Source organism: Schistocerca cancellata, chromosome 1, assembly GCF_023864275.1.
Source record: "Schistocerca cancellata isolate TAMUIC-IGC-003103 chromosome 1, iqSchCanc2.1, whole genome shotgun sequence".
Taxonomy (NCBI): Eukaryota; Metazoa; Arthropoda; class Insecta; order Orthoptera; family Acrididae; genus Schistocerca; species Schistocerca cancellata.
In genome coordinates, this window is record NC_064626.1 from 103,495,323 (window position 1) to 103,517,605 (window position 22,283).

At 42.8% G+C, this 22,283-nt stretch overlaps 1 protein-coding gene across 6 annotated transcripts in view; it reads left to right on the plus strand.

Annotated features, from left to right (window-relative positions):
• The first annotated feature begins 15,864 nt into the window (after positions 1 to 15,864).
• The window catches only part of LOC126166328 (RNA-binding protein Musashi homolog 2), a 117,313-nt gene continuing 110,894 nt past the window's right edge, over positions 15,865 to 22,283 (plus strand). For all 6 annotated transcript variants that reach the window (XM_049920394.1, XM_049920398.1, XM_049920393.1 and 3 more), the window contains exon 1: positions 15,865 to 16,169. The gene's annotated coding sequence lies outside the window, so the exon portion shown is untranslated. The remainder of the gene's footprint in view (positions 16,170 to 22,283) is intronic.

Consider the following 22,283-nt stretch of genomic DNA (forward strand, 5'->3'; position numbering starts at 1 on the left):
GAGGTTGGTGGCCGTCAGTTTCAGCATATTTTGTAAGATACAACAGAAATTGCACGTTCACAGTAATGTGATTTTATTCCTATTATCTTCATAAGATGGCTACTCTGATACAGGTTCTCTACCGCAAATTGGTCAGCGGAGCATCCTCTACGTCCTGTTAAATTTTTGCACTTTGCTCTTACGGCAACACCCTTTATAGTACAACAGTTACAGTAAGTGCCCACTGACGCATGGATATATGGTGTATCTGCGCCACGAGGTGTTGGTTACTTTCGTCACTATATTTATGAAACAAATGAGGAATATAAGTTGAGATCAGACACTGTCACTTCGGTGAATGCGTGGAGATCGCAGTAGACCCAGTAGATTCTAGTGTTTTCTGTTTCTGTGAGACCGGCGCGTCTCCAGGCATAAAAGCTTGAGCTCACTCATGAACAATTGAATTAAAGAGACATCGTGCCCTACTGGCGAGTGGAACAGTTCGTTCTTACACGTGCGAGGGAAGCCGCCAGACCTGGTATTAGGCGCTGCTGAGGTAGCAGAGTGCAGTATGAGCAGACGCATTTCATCACAGACGTATCTTGGATTCCTCACGCTTGGATGAACAGATATTTCGCGCCGTGCCAGAAGAGTCCCGTTAGGAGTCTGATTCGCGCGGAACTACAGCAGCCAGGGTGTCGATTACTATGGCCAACAAAGTATTGATGACTGGGGACACTGGCTGTAACAGTAGAGGGACAGGCCGCTGAGCAGCAAACTACGCGCCTAAAACTATTTCCTTGAGTGCGGCACAGAATTCATTCCCACAAGCCGTACGTCAAGGCACAGAAGTTAAGCATGGGCCCAGGAACGCCAGCAGCAGACATTCGAAGCATGAGAAAGATCGTCTGGACTAGCTAGGCGCAAACGCACATTGGTAGGCGCCGTTGTCAAGGTATACGTACCCCGGAAATCAAACGCAGTGGCGCATTCTGGTTGCCAACAGGTATCTGTTCAAGAACACTGATGGGAGATGTTATTGCGCGGAGGGTATTTAAAAGGGATGAAATGGCACCACTGATATATCTACCGTTGTCTCTCACTTACGAAAGACAAAAGAGCACATTATTTGTCTACAGCACTCTGCTGGCGGCCTGTAGCTTCAGCAACAAAATCCGTCATCCCATCGTTCTCTATTTGAATCAGGATTGGTTAAATGGCACTCCATGGACTTGAGGGAGCTGGTGACCCCTTCCTCTGGATATCTGACGTCGATCCTTTCGATCATGTATGGGACTCCACCGAATGTGTATATGCTTTGCGCTCACTTCCGCGAGTTGTGCCAGTACTTAACGCCGTCATGAATCAGGATTGCTTCCGTTTTCGATGCTTCGTTTAATCCAAACCATGACGAATAGCTGCCTCTATCAAGAAGACTATGGTTTCCACATGGTACTTGGCAGATGTGTCTAATTTGCTGATCAGGTGAAAACTTCTGCTTACACGAGGGCAATAAAAGCGAGTAACCTTGTATTCGCTAGGAACGTAATTTACGAAGTTTCTGTAATTACATCTTTTGTAAATCGAATGGGACTGCGGGTGGTCGAAGGTTTGAAGAAAATAGATAACAATAGCCGAAATTTTATTTCATAATTTTATTTAGCTATCAGTTTCTGTGCCTCAGGTCATAATACATGTAGCGAGATAAGTCACCTAAACGCTCGTACTATTATAGGGACCACCTCGTTCCTGTAGACTTCTTCTCGGTAGACGTGGACTCTTCGCACATCGAACGGCAACAGATTTAGAGGTGTGGAGGGTCTACGTCTACCGAAGTGAACTCTACGCAAACCAGTTCGATATAGTGGTCCCTATGAGAGCAGTAGGTATTAAAATCCATGGAGAAGAAATAAAAACTTTGAGGTTCGCCGATGACATTGTAATTCTGTCAGAGACAGCAAAGGACTTGGAAGAGCAATTGAACGGAATGGATGGTGTCTTGAAGGGAGGATATAAGATGAACATCAACAAAAGCAAAGCGAGGATAATGGAATGTAGTCGAATTAAGTCGGGTGATGTTGAGGATATTACATTAGGAAATGAGACACTTAAAGTAGTAAAGGAGTTTTGCTATTTGGGGAGCAAAATAACTGATGATGGTCGAAGTAGACAGGATATAAAATGTAGAATGGCAATGGCAAGGAAAGCGTTTCTGAAGAAGAGAAATTTGTTGACATCGAGTATAGATTTAAGTGTCAGGAAGTCATTTCTGAAAGTATTTGTATGGAGTGTAGCCATGTATGGAAGTGAAACATGGACGGTAAATAGTTTGGACAAGAAGAGAACAGAAGCTTTCGAAATGTGGTGCTACAGAAGAATGCTGAAGATTAGATAGGTAGATCACGTAACTAATGAGGAAGTATTGAATAGGATTGGGGAGTGTATTACAGTAATGAGAAGTTTGTGGCACAACTTGACCAGAAGAAGGGATCGGTTGGTAGGGCATGTTCTGAGGCATCAAGGGATCACCAATTTAGTATTGGAGGGCAGCGTGGAGGGTAAAAATCGTAGGGGGAGACCAAGAGATGAATACACTAAGCAGATTCAGAAGGATGTAGGTTGCAGTAGGTACTGGGAGATGAAGAAGCTTGCACAGGATAGAGTAGCATGGAGAGCTGCATCAAACCAGTCTCAGGACTGAAGACCACAACAACAACAATGAGAGCACAAACGTTTAGGTGACTTACGTAGCTGCAAGTCTAGAGGCGTGATGATGGTGTTAATGAGGCACCAAAACAGCTAAATTATGAAATACAATTACTACTGTAGTTATCTATTTTCTTCAAGTAAAACTTTATTTATGAGTGCAGCATCTTCGAACAAAGGTCAGTGTCATTCTTTCATTACGTTTGCAATCAGATGACAACTGACTGGCAGACAAAGGAAACACGCGACCCGCCCTTGCGATGGAAATTGAAAATTTCACCATCTGACTTAACGCAGTCTGCCTTAGTGGATTAACGGATGAGCGCCAGAAAATTAAAATACGAAAAAATCCATCTTATTTTAGCGACAGGCATTCTGTGCACCCTTAATCAGCGTACAGGACAGAATGAGAGAATACGTTATTGGCACGGTATGCAAGCGTGTGGGCCATAGACGACAGGAAGTTTTTTGCCCAGGGACAGCCCTCTTTCGCAGCTGCCCTCAGCTCTCCGGTGCCGGAGGAGGCGGATGAACTTGTGCGCTCGTGCGTTGGAGTCGAAATCCATTAGGCGGTGAGGCCCGCTATTTGTGCGACCGCAGTCATTTACATAATCTATATCGCCCGAGCGTTGCGCGCGCACTCCCCTGCTCTAAAAGCACTGGTCAACTCTCTCAATCACCCCTCCCCCCACGCAGTGGTCCTTGCACCTGGGTACCGCACTTCCGAATGCAGATTTCATGTAACAAATTCTCTCATTTCCTAAGCCGCCATTTCCTCTTTTCTGTAATGAAGACTGGAACTGGTGTTAATGACTACCGAACCTCGAGTTCCTGGTACGACGGTAACTCATACACTCATTGATGTTAGTATTTACTTGGTGCGAGGGGGGATGGGGGCGAAAGAGACTTTGGAAACTTGGTATTGTACTTAAAAAGAGACAGGACCATAAACAGTGAAATTGTGTGTTTGAGATTACAGCCTGTCAGCGGGTGAAACGGACTAACTGATATGGAAGCAGCCGGTGAGAACAGTATAGTCTTGAATCTGTCAGTTGATCACGTTGCGTCATAAGAGACTGGTTTCCACAATGCCTCTCTCTATTAGCCTAAAGCAGATATGATACAAAACACCTCACTTATACAACTCTGCATCAGGGCCCCAAGTGTAAAATCTAGCCCTGCCAGCTTTTTCGTTAGCTGTGTTTCACGATACGCCTAACGTGTAAGTCTGCACCAACACCCCAAGGGTACATAATTGGAACAATAGGCTTGTTTACGTCGGCTACGTCGTTGAGTGTGAAAGTTATTGTTTTTGTAAAGTTGCTGTTTACTCACGTTGTGAGAGGTCTATCTTCGTATTTATTGAGCACTTACTGTTGTCTCGTACAGCTGCAATGAAATTACGCACAGAATTATGGACTGATGTGTTCGTTTTATGTCATGCTGGTACTAGCAAATGATCATCCTTGTATACTTTTACAACATTGTAGACATAGAGGACGCAGTTATCTATGCAACATTTGCTATGACGTTGTGTGCGTAAGTCGTTAGGAGAAGGGCCGAACTATGGCGTAATGCCAGGAGTAGGAACTGCATTCGACCCTGGCTGGGGAGGGGGGGGGCGAAGACAGGGACATATACTCCCCGTTAATGAAGAAGTTGAGGCCCGAACATTCTTAAGAATGGATGTGTCTTGTCGATCGTACACGGCTCGATTTGCGCTGATGACGCAGTAATAGGGAAGCTATTTCACAATAGTGCGGCCGCAGAGATGCGAAACAGCGTTTTACAGTCTTTACTCGTCGCGGCCACCACAAACTGCTGTGACTCATGTGGCAATTCCCTCAACACTGTCCTGCCTAGCACGCTGAAATAATACAAAAGATGCAGTGAAATCAACACATCTGGTACTTCCACAAATTAAGATAATAAGTACGAAAGTAAAATGATGTGTACATTTCGTATTATGACAGAGTATCCTATAGACACCTTTCCTTGTTGTATGTCTCAATAAGCATGCTTATACTTTCTTTATTTCATTTTGCTTCTACAATATATCACTAGTTTTAGAGCTTTTCTCAACGACAATACAAGAAAATTAGAATTTTCATTCATTTTATTGCTGTAATTACAAAGAATTACTCACGGAAAAATATGTAGAATATTTCGCGAATGGCGATGACGAATACACGCTTCCAATGTGCGTTCACCGCGATGTCGCCAAACACGGATGCGACCATCATGATGCTGTAAACAGAACCTGGATTCATCTGAAAAAATGACGTTTTGCCATTCGTGCACCCAGGTTCGTCGTTGAGTACACCATCGCAGGCGCTACGGTCTGTGATGCAGCGTCAAGTGTAACTGCAGCCATGGTCTCCGAGCTGATAGTCCATGTTGATGCAAACGTCGTCGAACTGTTCGTGCAGTTGGTTGTTGTTTTGCAGACGTCCCTATCTGCTGACTCAGGGATCGTCACGTGGCTGCACGATCCGTTACAGTACAGCCACGAGGATAAGATGCCTGTCATCTCGACTGCTAGTGATACGAGGCCGTTGGGATCCAGCACGGCGTTCCGTATTACCCTCCTGAACCCTCCGATTCCATATTCTGCTAACACTCATTGGCTCTCGACCAACGCGAGCAGCAATGTCGCGATACGATAAACCGCAATCGCGATAGGCTACAATCCGACCTTCATCAAAGTCGGAAACGTGATGGTACGCATTTCTCCTCCTTACACGAGGCATCACAACAACGTTTCATCAGGCAACGCTGGCCGGAGTGGCCGCGCGGTTTTAGGCGCTACAGTCTGGAACCGCGAGACCGCTACGGTCGCAGGTTCGAATCCTGCCTCGGGCATGGATGTGTGTGGCGTCCTTAGGTTAGTTAGGCTTAAGTAGTTCTAGGGAACTGATGACCTCAGATGTTGAGTCCCATAGTGCTCAGAGCCATTTGAACCATGTCACCATGCAACGCCGGTCAACTGCTGTTTGTGTATGAGAAATCGGTTGTAAACTTTCCTCATGTCAGCACGTTGTAGGTGTCGCCACCGGCGCGAACCTTGTATGAATGCTCCGAAAAGCTAATCATTTGCATATCGCAGCATCTTCTTCCCGTCGGTTAAATTTCGCTTCTGTAGCACGTCATCTTCGTGGTGTAGCAATTATAATGGCCAGGAGACGGTAACCGATGCGCAGTGAACAATTTTCGTCCAAAGCGCAGGGCGGATTTATTCGTCTGTTCGGAAAGGAAGGCCAGTATCGTTTGTCCGCTATCGGCCGCTCGGCGACATGTTGCGATGACAGGATCGAGGTGCCCTGCAATATTTCTACAACGGTTTCACAGAATCTATTCGATAAAAAAATTCCGTTTTTGCATTAGTTAGAGCTTTATACACACACACACACACACACACACACACACACACACACGCCAACATGTATTTGACATATAAAGCTGCAATAATATGCGAGGGTCATTGAATAACTAAAGAGACAAATTGGTCTGGAGAAAAAAAGTGTTTATTTTTACAAAACAATACTTCTTCTACTTTTCGAACATTTATGCACTTGTTGCAACGGGCTACAAGCTTTTTTATTCCGAGTGGAAAGAACTCTTTACCTTGATGTTTGAACCAATTTCCCACAAACGTTTTCACGTCGCCGTTGTCCCGGAATCTTTTCCCATGTAATGCCTCCTTCAGTGCACCAAACAAATGGAAGTGACTAGATGCTACATCAGGACTGCAAGGGGGATGAGGCAGTACTTCCCAGCCCATTGTGTCGATGGTTTTACGGGTGAGTTGTGCAATATGAGGACGTGCGTTGTCTTGCTGGAGAATCACACCTCTCCTCTGAGATCCACGACGTCTCTCTCTCATGGCTTGCTTCACCTTGTTTAAAAACAAATCCGAGTAGTACTGCGGTTCAATGTACGCTGCACTTCGAGACAATCACAAAAAAACTGGACCTTGAGCATCCCAAAAACACCGTCAACATGACTTTTCCTGCTGATGCTTGGGTTCTGAATTTTTTCTTGACAGGTGGGTTTGTGTGCTTCCAATCAGTGCTGTGTCTTTTTGACTCTGGATCATAATAGTGAACTCAAGTTACACCACAAGTTAAAATTATGTTGGGAAAGTGCTCACCTTCTCTTTCATAACGTTCCTTTAGCTCTGTGCACACTCTCAGTCTTCTTTCCTTGTGTAGCAGCGTCAACTCCTTTGGGACCAATCTTGCACATGTTTTGCGGAACTACAGCTAGTTACAGATTATGTTATGAACTGTACCAGTACTAACATGAACCTTATCAACTATCATTTCCACAGTCACGGTCGGCACAAATAATATCATCAGTTCGACTTCCAAGTGAGGGAGTTGGAACTGCAACTGGTCGGCCAGAACGGTCTCCGCCAGTCACTGAGTCGCGACCATTTTTCAACAGCTCTACACACTTGTAAAACTTTGCACGATTCATTTAACCTTCTCCATAAACTTTAGACATTTAGACATTCTACAGTATATATTCACTGATTTCTCGCCTTCGGCAAGTGCAAAATGAATAACAGAACGTAGTTCAACTAATGTGGACGTTTCAAGCGGATTCACCGTCTTGAAATGTCTCGAATGAAAAACAGCCCACAGTTGCATTAAATTATGTTTATTCTAAACCTTGGCCATAGTTTCTGCTATAATAATATATCCTTCTTCAGAAGTCATACGCACTAACAAATGAAAAATGTCTTATCCCAGCGGTTGCGTCAAGACCAAGAAAATAACTTCAACAGACATAAGCCTGTTTCGAACATAAGTAAAATTACATATGGCACCGTATGTTTTCCGCCGCTACCTCTGTTACACTCGTACTTTTGAAGAAGGCTGTGTTATTATAGCAGAAACCATGGTCAAGGTTTAGAATAAACATAATTTAGTGCAACTTGGGGCTGCTTTTCATTCGAGACAATCTCGTAACGGTTGCTGTTGTCGCTGCCATGACGAAAATAATAAATCTTGAAATCTATTTTTGAGGTTATAACCAAAACAATGTTGATACATCAGCCTATCAGGGCACATCCCAGTGATGCCAACTTAATGCCATAACAGTACCAAACTGGCTCGACTATCAGTTCTTTCACCAGACTAGTTTCTCTTTTTAATTATTGAATGACCGTCGTATATAATTAAGGCAAAGACGGCCAAAGATGTCTTCAGTGCGGGTGCGCACCAGGCTCTAACTTATACGGCTATCGGCGAAATGTCGCGAGTAATGTGGATAGTGGGCAAGGGGCACTACATTAAGCTGAGAAGAAGTACTAGAGCAATCCGTGCAGTCGCGATGTCCACTGTGCCGTATGCTCAGTAGTCAGAGCACTGCATAGTAAGCAGGAGACCCGCTATCGAATCTCGGTCCGGCACAAATTTTCAACTTTCCCCATTGATTTAAACCAGTACCCGCCCGCTTTCGAAGTATGTAATTTCTTTACGTCTAAATTCATAGCTGGATGAAACTGGTGTCTGTTCTTTCGGACATGTCGGAAAGAACAGACACTATGCATATAGAAACATTTACGCCGTGTATGGGGATAATGCCATTGGACAGAGCACTAAAAGAAGATGGTTATCTTATTTTAAGGAGGAAACAACAGACACTACGTAAATAGAAACATTTGCGCCCTTTATGTGGATAATACCACCGGACAGAGCACAGCAAGAAGATGATTTCCTCATTTTAAGAAGAGCAATTTTGGCATTAGTGACTGTCCAGGACTTGATAAAGATCGTTTAAACACATTAACCCACAATGATTCACATCATCGTAGACAGGAACAGGCAAATATGATGAACTGTGATCATTCTGTCATCGTGTGACGTTTGCATGAAATGGGGAAGGTTAAAAAATCGGGTGTATGGGTACGCATGCTCTAACAACATTAAGCAAAGATCCCAAAAATAAGCGGTTGGCCATATGCGCATCTATGCTTGTTCGTCATCAACTGGCTCATGAAGAACACCGACTATTCCTACCCAGTATCGTTACTGGTGACGAGAAATTGCGTATTTATGACCTGGCGCGTCTATAGGAACTGTTTTCGATTTGAAATTACCGTATACAGACCACTTACGTGAGGTCAAGAGTCACGGAAAACAGCAGTGGCAAAAGGTGTGGAATGTGTCCCAACAAACGAAAGGTGGGTGTTATTCGGCATTACAGCCACAAATTCTACAGGGTCGTGTTTTACGAGGACGCATTTGGACCGATGTACCACCTCCGACTTCCCTTTAATAATGCCTCGTTTTCTGTACGTCCGTATAGAATCATCTACTATTCCCCTGCATATGGACGTGATTGTGAGTCAGGAGATGATATGTTACAAGTTTAACAATGAACGATCGGAATATCTGAAGACTCCTCCCTCAATCAACGTCTTCTCTTTTGGTTTCTAAAGCATAAAACAACCGTCAATTTCCTTAAGAGTATAGGGAAAAATCTGTGGGACTCATATTTTTATTGGTGTGTTTCACCTAATGTAAGCATGTATTCTCGATGGTTACATAGATTACAAACTCTCGATGGGGGAAAAAACATCGTTGCCCTAAATCTGTAATGCAAAACATTAGACTTATTCACTAGACATTACATCCTGTGCTTCTAGTATGGTACAGTTTCACAAATTTTGTGATCTATTGAGACAGCTTCTCTGACATCTGTGTTCTGTACCTTTTTTCTAAATTATTCAAAGTGAGTACAGGACCGTATGTGTCTGATGCTGATAGATATACCCTACACTAATATCTTTTTGTACTTTATTAATATATTTCTTGAATATAATAAATCAAATTAAAATTACGCTAATATTTATTTGCACACGTGCTTAATTTCATACAGTTGATTGGTTAGTTTGGAGTAACAGTGTAACGGTACGTTTCACTCTTATCTAGAACAGATGCATTGCCGCTTCTTCCTTTAGTCACAAACTGCCAACATCTTGTTAACGGTACACAAGGTGTCCAAAGTTCAGTATCCAAACTGGCATACACTACTGGCCATTAAAATTGCTACACCAAGAAGAAATGCAGATGATAAATGGTTATTCATTGAACAAATATATTATACTAGAACTGTCATGTGGTTACATTTTCACGCAATGTGGGTGCATAGATCCTGAGAAATCAGTACCCAGAACAACCACCGCTGGCCGTAATAACAGCCTTGATACGCCTGGGCATTGAGTCAAACAGAGATTGGATGGTGTGTACAGGTACAGATGCCCATGCAGCTTCAACACGATAACCACAGTCCATCAAGAGTAGTGACTGGCGTATTGTGATGAGCCAGTTGCTCGGCCACCATTGACCAGACGTTTTCAATTGGTGAGAGATCCGGAGAATGTGCTGGCCAGGGCAGTAGTCGAACATTTTCTGTATCCAGAATGGCCCGTACAGGACCTGCAACATGCGGTCGTGCATTATCCTGCTGAAATGTAGGGTTTCGCAGGTGTCGAATGAAGAGTAGAGCCACGGGTCGTAACACATCTGAAATGTGAAGACCACTGTTCAAAGTGCCGTCAATGCGAACAAGAGGTGTCTTGCTGGTACACGTGTTCCTGATGTATTTGGTTTATTGTTGACAGTCGGAAAGGCTATGCGTATTTTCGAGTGCTGGGCGAAATTTTACTTTCGAAAGGTATGGATGAAAGAATTCGCATTAAATTTTTTCTTGAGAAGTGGAGTATAGTGCAAAATCGCACGCGAAATGTTGACTGCGTCTTTTGGCGAATCTGCTGTGAGTAAGACAACAGTTGACGAGTGGTAGAAACGTATCAAAGGGAGTCGACAAGACTTTGAGGACGACCTTCGCTGTATTTTATGTAATATTAATTACTCATTGATATTTATGTACAGAAGCAGTCTGGAAAGCGTATAAGGATGTTGCAGGGTAGGTCGTGCTAAGAAACAATTGTTACCAAAAACATTCCATGCGCTGCGCGGTTTCCGAGTTTATTAGCGTTGAAGTTAGTGAGGCCGTTGCGCACGCAAATTCAAGCGGCCCGCCAGATACAGTTAGTGTCAGTTGTTCTCATAGCGTAGTTGATAGCGTACACGGGTCTGTTCAGCCTGTTTCTTGGGTTCGATCCTTGCTGCTGTCCCATGTCCAGTTTTTTTATCGCTCTCTTGTCGGGTTTCAGGAAACCAACCGAAGGACACGTTGGCGGCACAGTCTCTGGCGGGCCGCATAAATCTGCGCGCGCAACGTCTTGAGAGGCTAACTTCAATGCTAATTAACTAGGAAAGAGTGCATCGTATCGAATTTTTTTAACAGTTATTTCTCATCACAACCTGCCCTGCAACACCCTTACAAGCGTTTCACACTATTTCTGACCACCCTGTACATAAATATCAATGAGTAATTAATATTACACAAACACAGTCCAGCATAATATAAGTGAAAGCAATATTTGGTATGACTGTTTGAGCCTCCATCAGAGCCCCACATTCAAGGACTGCAGCTAATTAAATTCAAAGTAGCATTGTTAAAATCTCTGAAATGGCCTTACCAATGCCACTCCTTTACAAATAAATTTATTACAAAGATATCTATAACACCTGACCACACATTTTCGTCACCGTTACTATACTTCGTTATTATCGCATTCGCGTGTGGATGGTTGTGTAGAAATGTACGAGTTTACAAAAAAAAAAACATCTAACTTTTTTATGCATACGATATTGCGCGTGAGTGATTTGTGGTGCTCGTGGTAAACAGCAGACACTATTCACGAAACATAACTCTTGCAGTGGTAGTTCAAATAATATTTTCCTACATTTCGATGAGTAAAAGTCTACAATACAGATCCCGAATTTTCTCTAATCCGAACTAGACAAGGCAGTTTGACTACAGGTTCTGCATCTCCGTTTGTTTACATTGTGTATAACGTCTAATCGCTTTTGCAGAAAAAAAAAGGTTGAGTCGTTTTTCATAGACGCCGCTGTGAGCTGTACACATGGTAACTCACTTGTGACATTTAAACATAGAATATAACACCCTACAGCTAACACTCATTTCATTGTGATACAGATATATACTCTGATACTGTAATCGAATTTATGTGCACAGCTTACCAGGGGAAGTCATGTCATGATATAAATCCATATCTCGTGTAAACTATAGAACAAATCAACTATTTGGAATGCAGATTCAGGCACAAGTCAACTATTTGGAATGCAGATTCAGTAATATATTTAGTGTGTAAGCATGTATATGAAGCGAGAGAACATTGATACGATAAAAATATATTATTGAGAGCTCATAGACACGATGAAAATACACGACTGGCTATTAAAATTGCTACACGAAGAAGAAATGCAGATGATAAACGGGTATTCATTGGACAAATATATTGTACTAGCACTGACATGGGATTACATTTTCACGCGATTTGGGTGCATAGATTCTGAGAAAACAGTACGAACAACCACCTCTGGCCGTAATAACAGCCTTGATACGCCTGGGCATTGAGTCAGAAAGAGCGTGGATGGCGTGTACAGTTACAGCTGCCCATGCAGCTTCAACACGATACCACAGTCCATCAAGAGTAGTGACTGGCGTATTGTGACGAGCCAGTTGCTCGGCCACCATTGACCAGACGTTTTCAATTGGTGAGAGATGTGTAGAATGTGCTGGCCGGGGCAGCAGTCCAACATTTTCTGTATCTAGAAACGCCCTTACAGGACCTGTAACATGCGGTCGTGCATTATCGTGCTGAAATGTAGGGTTTCGCAGGGATCGAATGAAGGGTAGAGCCACGGGTTCTAACGTATCTGAAATGTAACGTCCACTTTTCAAAGTTCCGTCAATGCGAACAAGAGGTGTCTGAGACGTGAAATCAATGGCACCCCATACCATCACGCCGGGTGATACGCCAGTATCGCGATGACGAATACACGCTTCCAATGTGCGTTCACCACGATGTCGCCAAACACGGATGCGACCATCATGATGCTGTAAACAGAACCTGGATTCATCCGGAAAAAATGACGTTTTGCCATTCGTGCACCCATTTTCGTCGTTGAATGCACCATCGCAGGCGCTCCGGTCTGTGATGCAACGTCAAGGGTAACCGCAACCATGGTCTCCGAGCTGATAGTCCATGCTGCTGCAAACATCGTCGAACTGTTCGTGCAGATGGTTGTTGTCTTGCAAACGTCCCCATCTGTTGACTCAGGGATCGAGACGTGGCTGCACGATCTGTTACAGCCATGCGGACAAGATGCCTGTCATCTCGACTGCTAGTGATACGAGGCCGTTGGGATCCAGCGCGGCGTTCCGTATTACCCTCCTGAACCCTCCGATTCCATATTCTGCTAACAGGCATTGGATCTCGACGAACTCGAGCAGCAATGTCGCGATACGATAAACCACAATCGCGATGAGCTACAATCCGACCTTTATCAAAGTCGGAAACGTGATGTTACGCATTTCTCCTCCTTACACGAGGCATCACAACAACGTTTGACCAGGCAACATCGGTCAACTGCTGTTTGTGTATGAGAAATCGGTTGGAAACATTCCTCATCTCAACACTTTGTAGGTGTCGCCACCGGCGCCAGCCTAGTGTGAATGCTCTGAAAAGATAATCATTTGCAATTCAGCGTATCTTCTTCCTGTCGGTAAAAATTTCGCGTCTGTAGCAGGTCATCTTCGTGGTGTAGAAATTTTAATGGCCAGTAGTGTAGATTATTAGATTCTTCATGTCTGGATGATGCTAATTCCGCAACTTTTGTTGAATTAATGTAAAGCCGTTCCAGTTGCTTTCTTACAACTTTACTAAATTCACACGATCGGGGTCGGCCTTTATATTACGCCATTACAAAGTGTATCCGAAACTGTCAAATGCTAATACATAATACAAGGGCATATAGATTTTTTTTAACGTGAGAGAATGGTTATACGTGTACACAAAAATACAGAAATAATATAACTTAACGGTACGCCGTGTAGGTGCAACGTCAGATGATTAAATCAGTAGCAGTGGATTTAAAAAAGTAATGAGACTAATGGGCGTGTCGTAACTAGAAAAACTGTACAATCCGATACTTTGACTGTTAAAATGGTTTAGCTTAGAAAGCGTTATTTGATGTGTTTCAAAATTACAGTGTATGTTTTCAGATAAAATGCTAATAGTAAACGGTAGAACAGCAAAAGTCAAGTGGATTTAAAAAGGTTTTGCGCTCACTGAAGAAAGGTCAAGGACAAGATGCTTAACGAGCAATGCACATTAAAGAGCATCGGTTTCGTGGATATCTGCCGCCTGCCTCCTTTTCCCCAGTTACTGACAGCTTCCTTTAAAGAATTTCCGCAAGTTCGCAGCTTGTTTGTAAATATACTTTTGTAAGCAGTCGACGATGCGTCCAAGCGTATACTAGACTCCGGAACCCTCAACAGTTTCGCGATGGTTCAAAGTTTACTCGTTAGGATTACTTTTACGCTCGACTGGGACACGTTGTTCTTTGCAACTGTTTTGCTCTTTTTATTAATTCCAAATAATTGCTTTCAGCCTTTATTTGGCAAACATGCACTATTTTAAATTAATTTTTATTTAAATTATATTTAAATTAAAGCCTGTAAATAGTTTTTCGCAATGTACGATTTTATAATTAAGACACTCCCATTTTCTCATGACGTTGGGCGCAAAACCTTTTTACATCTTCGCGACATTTGCCGTTTTACGGATCACTATTAGTATTTTATCTGAAAAACATGCAATGTAATTTTGAAACACATCTGGTAACTCTTTCTAAGCTAAACCATGTTAACAGTTTTAAGGTATCAGATTGTATAGTTTTTGTAGTTACGGCACACGCATTTCTTTCATGACTTCTTGTGCGCGAAACATTTTTAAAATCCACTTGACTTCTACTGTTTTCATCATTTGACGATGCTTCTCTACAGCGTAAAGTAAGATGTATATTATTTCAGAACTTGTACTGTACATTTATAAGAATCGTCTCCCATCTCCTACTACTATAAAAAACAAAAATATCTATATGCGCGTCGTTATGTATTAAGTCTTGTCAGTGTCAGATGCACTTGATAAAGGCCTCATTTAAAGCCTGAAACCGGTCGAGTGAACTTAAAAAGTTCTGAAACAAGCAACTGGAGCCGCTTATCATTAATCGAAAAATAGGTTACTCTCGGATGAATCGCAGGTCAATCGCTGTAACTTTTACAATTGATACTCAAATGGTTACAAATTTCTCATTACAGCCTATTATCTCGGAATACGAAGAATTATGTTGCGAGCGGTTTTGATGCTCATTGAATTTCTCCATTTGCGCATTCAAAACTAAATGGTCGTTTGTAGCCGAGGCCATTTTCTCCAAGATTATTATACTTTATCCTTATTCCAACTTACTCGCTGCAGTCTGACTCTCATGACCACGTAAGTAAATACAGATGATTTGGAAGGTTGATCGTTAAATGCAAAAGATCGTTGCGTAGTACGCGTCTAATAATCTAGATTCAAGCAGTAGCGTATACGAATAACAAATTTGACATTCTAAATCATGGATGGTAAACCTACGACACTGGAAATTGTTATTTATCAATGATGAACGTTCTATTGACGATTTGTCATTAGTGATGATGTGTCAAGTTACGGTGCATGTGCTTCACGAAAGGAACGACACGTGACTATTCACTTTCCATACGCGCTTAGTCTCCTCCCCCCGCCCCCCGGTTGGGCGAAATATCTGTAAGATCAAAGAGAGGCTAAACTCAAACATTGGAATACAGCAGTAGTAAACTATTAGCCACAATTAAAAAAGGGGCCGCTCCATCATTTCTGTGAATGATGTGCAAAAGTCTTCTGCTATTTCTGTTTCTTCAGTACATTAGCGAATACGTTTTGATATAGTCACATCATCGTGACAGTAAAGGTTAAGATTTGGGGTGAAAACTTTGATCAACTGATCGACGTGCATTCATCCAGTCTCAAGCATAGTTCACAGGAATTAGCGGCTCTGCAATGCTCGCATCGGCTTGCGTTGCCATGACAACGGCGTTCGGCACAGCAGCGAGTGGCCTCGGCTGCGCTTCGGTACGGTTCGGTGGAGCTCGGAGAACACCGGGGTCTGCCGAAAGGGAATGGCTGCGCGGGGAGAAGTGAGGAGGGAGGAAACGGACCACCCGCTCGCCTGCTGAAGTCACTAGCAGGCAGACACAGTCTGGCGAGCCTCTCACGCGGATACAGGGCAAGCGAACTCTGCAAGACACCACACCATCGCCAGGTTACGCATCATGTGTGACAACAATACAGTCTAGTGGGTGTTGTGTTATTTTGTCTATCGTGACGCAGTATTTTTGGAGGACGAATTGCCGATCGTTATAGAAGTGCACGCCGTTGCGTCTGTCCACGAGGGGTAGCTGTTTGAAACTCGACGTTGCGCTGAGGTGCATGTGATAAAATTCACTTTATAGTATTGGTAAGTAGCTTTTTATTTACTTGTTTGTGCTTTGCCTGTTTTCACTCTTTCTGTCTGTGTTTTTAGAAATGTTAGTCTTTCTTCATTCCGTATTATATTGTTATGGCAATTTACCGGAGAGTTTGACGCTGGCCATCTTGCCTATAAATGCATGGTAGCTTGTTTGTATTCAACTAACGCAGTGCAGAGCGCCGCCGGCGCGGAGGAGCTAGAATCAATAGCAAGCGAGCTCCTGCTTTAGGGTGGTGAATCACTTTGCAGGCAAGGCCAAGAGGCAAACGAATACTGCCGTGGAGTCAGGTCACGCGAAACAGATTTCTGAGAAATGTTCTGTACCCTTTTCAGCATTAAATATTCCTTGTTGACGGGAATCAGTTTGTTGTAAGTATCTTTAAGTCGCTAGGCATGCGGAACATTTTTCTTCGCAAAGTTCTGTAACAGCTGTTCAGGTGAGTTTAACACGTGTCTTATCAAGCTTGGCTTCCAAGGCAGCCGGCTAAATGACTGCCCAATTAGACACGCGTGCGTGAAACGCGTAACAAGCAAGGCTGTAACGAACCATACACTGAAGTGTGTATACAGACTTAAGTCATGTAAATATAAATATTCTTGTAAAAATTTTAGATAGTATATTTAACATGATTCCCAGGCGTAAAATGTTAACGGGTATTTTGTAATCTAATATTTCAAATAAATATTCTGTATCTTGATTTTAGTTTCGAAGAATTAGCTGCGGTTATCGTGCTGGAAAGAAAGACACTAAATTGTTGAGAATTTGAATGTAGTATCTGCATATGTTCGAACGCAAAATCTGCATTGTACGCATAGAGATTTTGTGAACCGCATAATGAATTGTAAGCAGCAGTTTTTTCAGATTTTTATTATAAGCAAATGTTTGCATGATATGCTGACGTTAGGTAATAACCGGAACATTTCAGAAGCGCGGAATATTCAAATTGTGAGAACGACCGATAGCTCCTAGTTTTGGCGAGCAAAGTACGTTGAGTGTTACTGTTGGCTCACTTGTAGTATGTACGTCTCAGCCCAAGAGTTTGAAAAGGAAACAAAGTAGTTTGGATAGGCTATTGAGCAGACCACGTGTGGACGGAGGGGAACGAGGCTGTGTTGTCAGAGCGGGCCAGGTTCCGATAACACAAAGAAAACTCGTCCTGGCCTTCCAGAGGGAAGCGTGGGCCGCTCGGGGGGAGCGTGGGTCGCGGCCAGCAGCAGCACAGCACGCCTTGCCTCCAGCCGTCTTTGTTCGGTCCTCGCTCGCCGTCTGTGCAGCACGCACGGCGTACGTTTGCCGGCTCCCCGCTGTCGCTGACGAAGACATATTGATCAGCGGCGTCGGCATAGCGGCCGGCGCGTGTGCCGGCGTTGGCCGCGTCGGCCGGCGTAGCGGGCCCAAGCTGGAGAAGCTAGCCGGCCGTGTATGAGCCGACAGCGAACAAAGACCCTCCGCTGTTGCTGACCTTGTAGGCTGGCCGGTTAGGTATTATAAAAGCTGCGGCCGGCTGTGCTGCTGCGTTACGCGCTCGTGGCCCTCCACAACCTAGATCCTTAAGAAAGTCCAGTTTTGTAGTAGTAGAGATGAATAAATGATTATTACAATTAACGCTGTTAATAAATTTTCCACTTCAGTTTTTGCAAGTTTTTCATTGTGCCGCTTCGTAGATTTGTTTACTACGTGCACAAAATGAAAAAGCGTGTAAGTGATGCTTGTCTAGGTAATTCATGATACATATGCGTAGAAGAAAACAAATTTGAACCAAAGGCGGGGACGTACTGTTTATGCACTAATTAAACTGTCTTTTTGTAGTGGTGGTTTCCCCTTCTATGTGAGAGGACTGTCAGTCCACACGTACACATTTAAACAAAAATCGTCACAAATGTTTGATAAAAATATAAATAACGAAAAAACGTAAATGTTGGGAAATGATGTTGCAGGTGAAAGTCATTAAGAAAATTTTGGAGAACGCTTCGTACCTGAGTTACGTAGATTGACGATTTACCAGTACTCGAGACCATTATCTTTGCTTTGTCAGTAGCAACTTCCAATAGTGCAAACTGAACCGAAATGATAAATTTGTTCATCGCCTCTTGCTCCGAAACGACTTCAAATTTACTGGCCACTGCAGCCCACTGGATGTAGATGCCTGGGAGCTGTTCACCGGTTTCGTTAGACCGTGAGTCACGCGCAGGGGTGACCAAGCACGGCAGCCATTCTCTGGCGTTCGGCTTTCTGGAATATTGAGTAATCGTTGGATATTGCGTAATGAGTAAGAACTTCTCTATACCTTGCTACAAAAGTAACAGTTGCTGAAATTCGTGTCTTCATATTTGGTAGCACGTAGAAATCTTACGTAATACACTGTTGGCGTTTATTTCAATTGATTTTTGATGTTGGACGACTTGCTTGGGAGTAACGGTGGCGTCGATGTTGTAAGCTTTTGTAGAGGTCGTTTGGGAATACTGAAAGATTACAAATATGATTTTTCATGGCATAGCCACCATTATCAGTATTTCATAATCATTACTGCGTTTATTACCCCAAACTCCTTCATATTTACATTAATAGAACGATGGATGCATGTTTGTGTACACCGTGGCTTGTGAGTAAATATTAGTGCCGGTGTCTGCTGATTTTATTTCACACTCCATTTGTGTAAACAAGCGACTCACGACGTAAAACAATCTGAGGAGTGCGTGAGCCGTGACGTAATGGGAAATTCAGTTCTGATTTGATTCTTTCGTCGTATTGATTGCATGTTGTACGGTGTGTCGTTCCACTGACGTTCCTCGCAGTTCTATGTCGTCTTGACTCCTAGTGGTAATTTTAAGACATATAAACTAAAATCTTACCTCTTACAGAAAGATTACTGACGCAGCCTGAGATGTAAACAAAAGATGTATTTGACAATCAATAGATATTCTCGAGGTTTTAGTATTTTCTAGGTTCTGTGTAAATTTATTGAACGTTCAAGAAAGAAAACCCCAATAAATATAAACATTTAGCAGTTCACAGGGTGTAAGTGTTCGAATTAAAATGCAGATGTAAAACTTACAGTTCCGGCTGACTGCAGAGAGGTCTAAGACGCCGTAATTATTTGCAATAGTTGTAGCTGTCAGAGAATGAGTTAGTCGTTCCGGATGGTTCCGCTATCCGACACTGAAGTTTCGGTAATGCAGGAAGACGAGCCATAAAGTAGTGACGTTGTAGGTGTTTGCGCTCAGATAAGGGCCAATACTTGTTCTGGGCAGAGTTCAGCGCGATAGGTTTGTACGACTCGGGGGCGGCTGCCCGGTCGTTTCCAAGGCCAGTAGGTTGCCGGCTTTGTTGCTCTTGTGTCGCTACCGCTCCGCTCTTGTACAAAAAGTGAGCGTTCCTTCCTTTGCCGAACTGGAGGCGAGCAGGTAGTCGACGCTGCCATTCTTCTGGGCATTGAAAATCCCTCTTGTAGCTGCAAGGGATTGGTGATCCGTTGCTCGTCCCCAGGCAGTGTTCGTGCAAGAGCCATCTAGCAGCGGCCGTGTATGCTAACAATAAATACATTAAAATCACCCATCTCAATACACCCACGTGCCTTTTATCATCTGTGATAAATACATTGCTTAATCGATTTACATGCCAAAAAATTTCGCTTGATCTCATGCCTAAAATGTCATTTTATTACCCTTACGATTCTCAGCGATTTCTTAGTCACATTTTAATGCTTTTTGAAAATGGGTTATATGGAGGGTAAATAATATGAAAATAGGTTAGTTGGACGTTATGCAAACACCTGGCTTACGGCGTTTTCAACAAACATTTAAAAGGATTTAAAGCTATCATTATAATCTTTCGATCCTATCTAGTAGCGGTTTTGGATTTTTCATGTTTCAGATGTCTGCCATAAATTAATGTCCTGCGACCTGTGTAAGCGATCATCATATATGCGGGTTCCACATAAACCTCATCCCCATACGGAGACTGGGTGGGGTAGGTAACTGTTCAAAACAACGCCATAGTAAATATGTCTAGCAGGACCTTATAGAGTGTAAAGGGCCATGGTTTTTTAACTAATCTTAGAGTTGCGGACAGCTGTAATTTTTTCGAGACACCTATTAAGAGAACTGCTTCTAAAGAAATTCTCATTGCTAAAGACATATTAGAAAAGTTGATAGTAAACAATTGAAGTTCCTACTTTCTAATTTGTCCCAGCCTGTTCTAGTGGGATAGTTGTTTTTAGTCTAGTGCATTTTGCACAGGACAAGTTTTTACTTTGTAGTAGTCAGAAGTAATGTTGAAGTCACAAAGAAAGCAATTGTGGAAGTAAGGTACTAAGACGTACTAGAACAACTACAGAATGAAGTAAGGCACGGTTATATGCGAAACGTTTTATTGCATAGAGCGAATTTACAGAGCTTCCACGCCATTAAAACGTCAAGAATACACTGCTAGTCTCTCTGCCTTTTCTCCCCCAAAGATCATCGCCCCGGGACGTCAGAGAGGATTAGACACCTCGATGTTCGCAGTCATCAGTTCGAAGATTTTTGATGTTGCTGAGCAACAGACCTAGAATAATTTTTAAATGGACACACCGCTATTTGATTGTATTGTTGTTTATTTAATTACGACCCAGGTTTCAGCCTTTTACACCATAAACTCGATCACTTGAAGATGGCATAAAAGGCTGAAACCCTTGTCGTAAGTAAATAAACAATAGTCATTATAAAAAATCGGAAGATTATTTTGGACGCTGTAGTGATATTGTTGGAGGTGGTGTGCTGTTGTCTTCCTGCGTCATTCAGACTTCCCAACAGTTTAACGTGGACTCGGTGCAACTCGGCAAAAACATTGCCGGAGGTGTAAGAAGTGATGAGCGACAGACAACAATCCTAAGACTGGCGTCTAATTCAGCAGACGTATTTTATTGTTAAGGGGACATTTATACCATACATACACTAAGTTAACTTCTGTCTCTTCTGTTTAGTTCCTGATTCATAATTCGCGACCCACAGCACTCGTGACAGTAACTTCGTAATACACGAGAGATAGTTGTAAATATAATTGGTATATCTCTGTGTTAAATGGTTCAAATGGCTCTGAGCACTATGGGACTTAACATCTGAGGTCATCAGTCCCCTAGAACTTAGAACTTACCTAAGGACGACACACACATCCATGCCCGAGGCAGGATTCGAACCTGCGACCGTAGCGGTCGCGCAGTTCCAGACTGAAGCGCCTGGAACAGCTCGGTAATTCGGGCCGGCTATCTCTGTGTTAATGTACTGCAATACAAAAAGAATACTGAGACCTACACAGAATCGTAACTTACACCTTTTATCTTGGTCTTAAATTTATCGAGAAGTTGACGTCGTGGCATTAGCTTAGTGCATCCAAAAATTATTTTTAAGCAGCTATTGGAATGATGGAAGAGTTAGTCTTAAATGTATTTAAACGTGACATTGCGGCAAGCAGTAAGAAGCTGTACGTACAATCTCTGTCGATTGACGTGAAGGGGACCTTCCGATCAAAAAGTATCATGTTCTAAATAAATGTAAGTATACTTTTAAGGAGAAAAATTTTTAAAAATATTTTGCCATGTCTTATCAACACAGATCATCGTAACCATGTAATTGAGAATGAGTTTCTTTTTGTGGCATGTGAAGTTTGCTGAGCGGTATTATTTTGATCGATCCCACTAGTTCCTGAGAGGACCCAGTAAGTGCCAAATGCTGTTAACTGCTCGACCAAACTTCGGACTCGCAAATGTGTAAAGCGCCCTACTTGGTATCAGATTTTTTGCTAATTGTCATTGTTTTTATTTGAATGCTGTTCCATTTTTTCATGCATAGCCGTGGCTGGAGTTACTTTTAGGGAGTGCTTAGTCATTCATCTATCTTCTTGGGTTAAGGAGTGTCACGCACGGACTTTGTAATAGATGGACAGTAGTCAAGAAGTTACAGATTTTGCGGTTATAACTGCGGTTGACTAGATCGTACATATTTTCCCAAACATGCAACTGACGTCTGATATAATAATTCGTTGGTCTGACATTGAGAAAAGACGCGTAGTGGGTAGATTGTGGCTGGTATGCAGAAAGTTTTGAAAAATTGTTTAAGAACTAG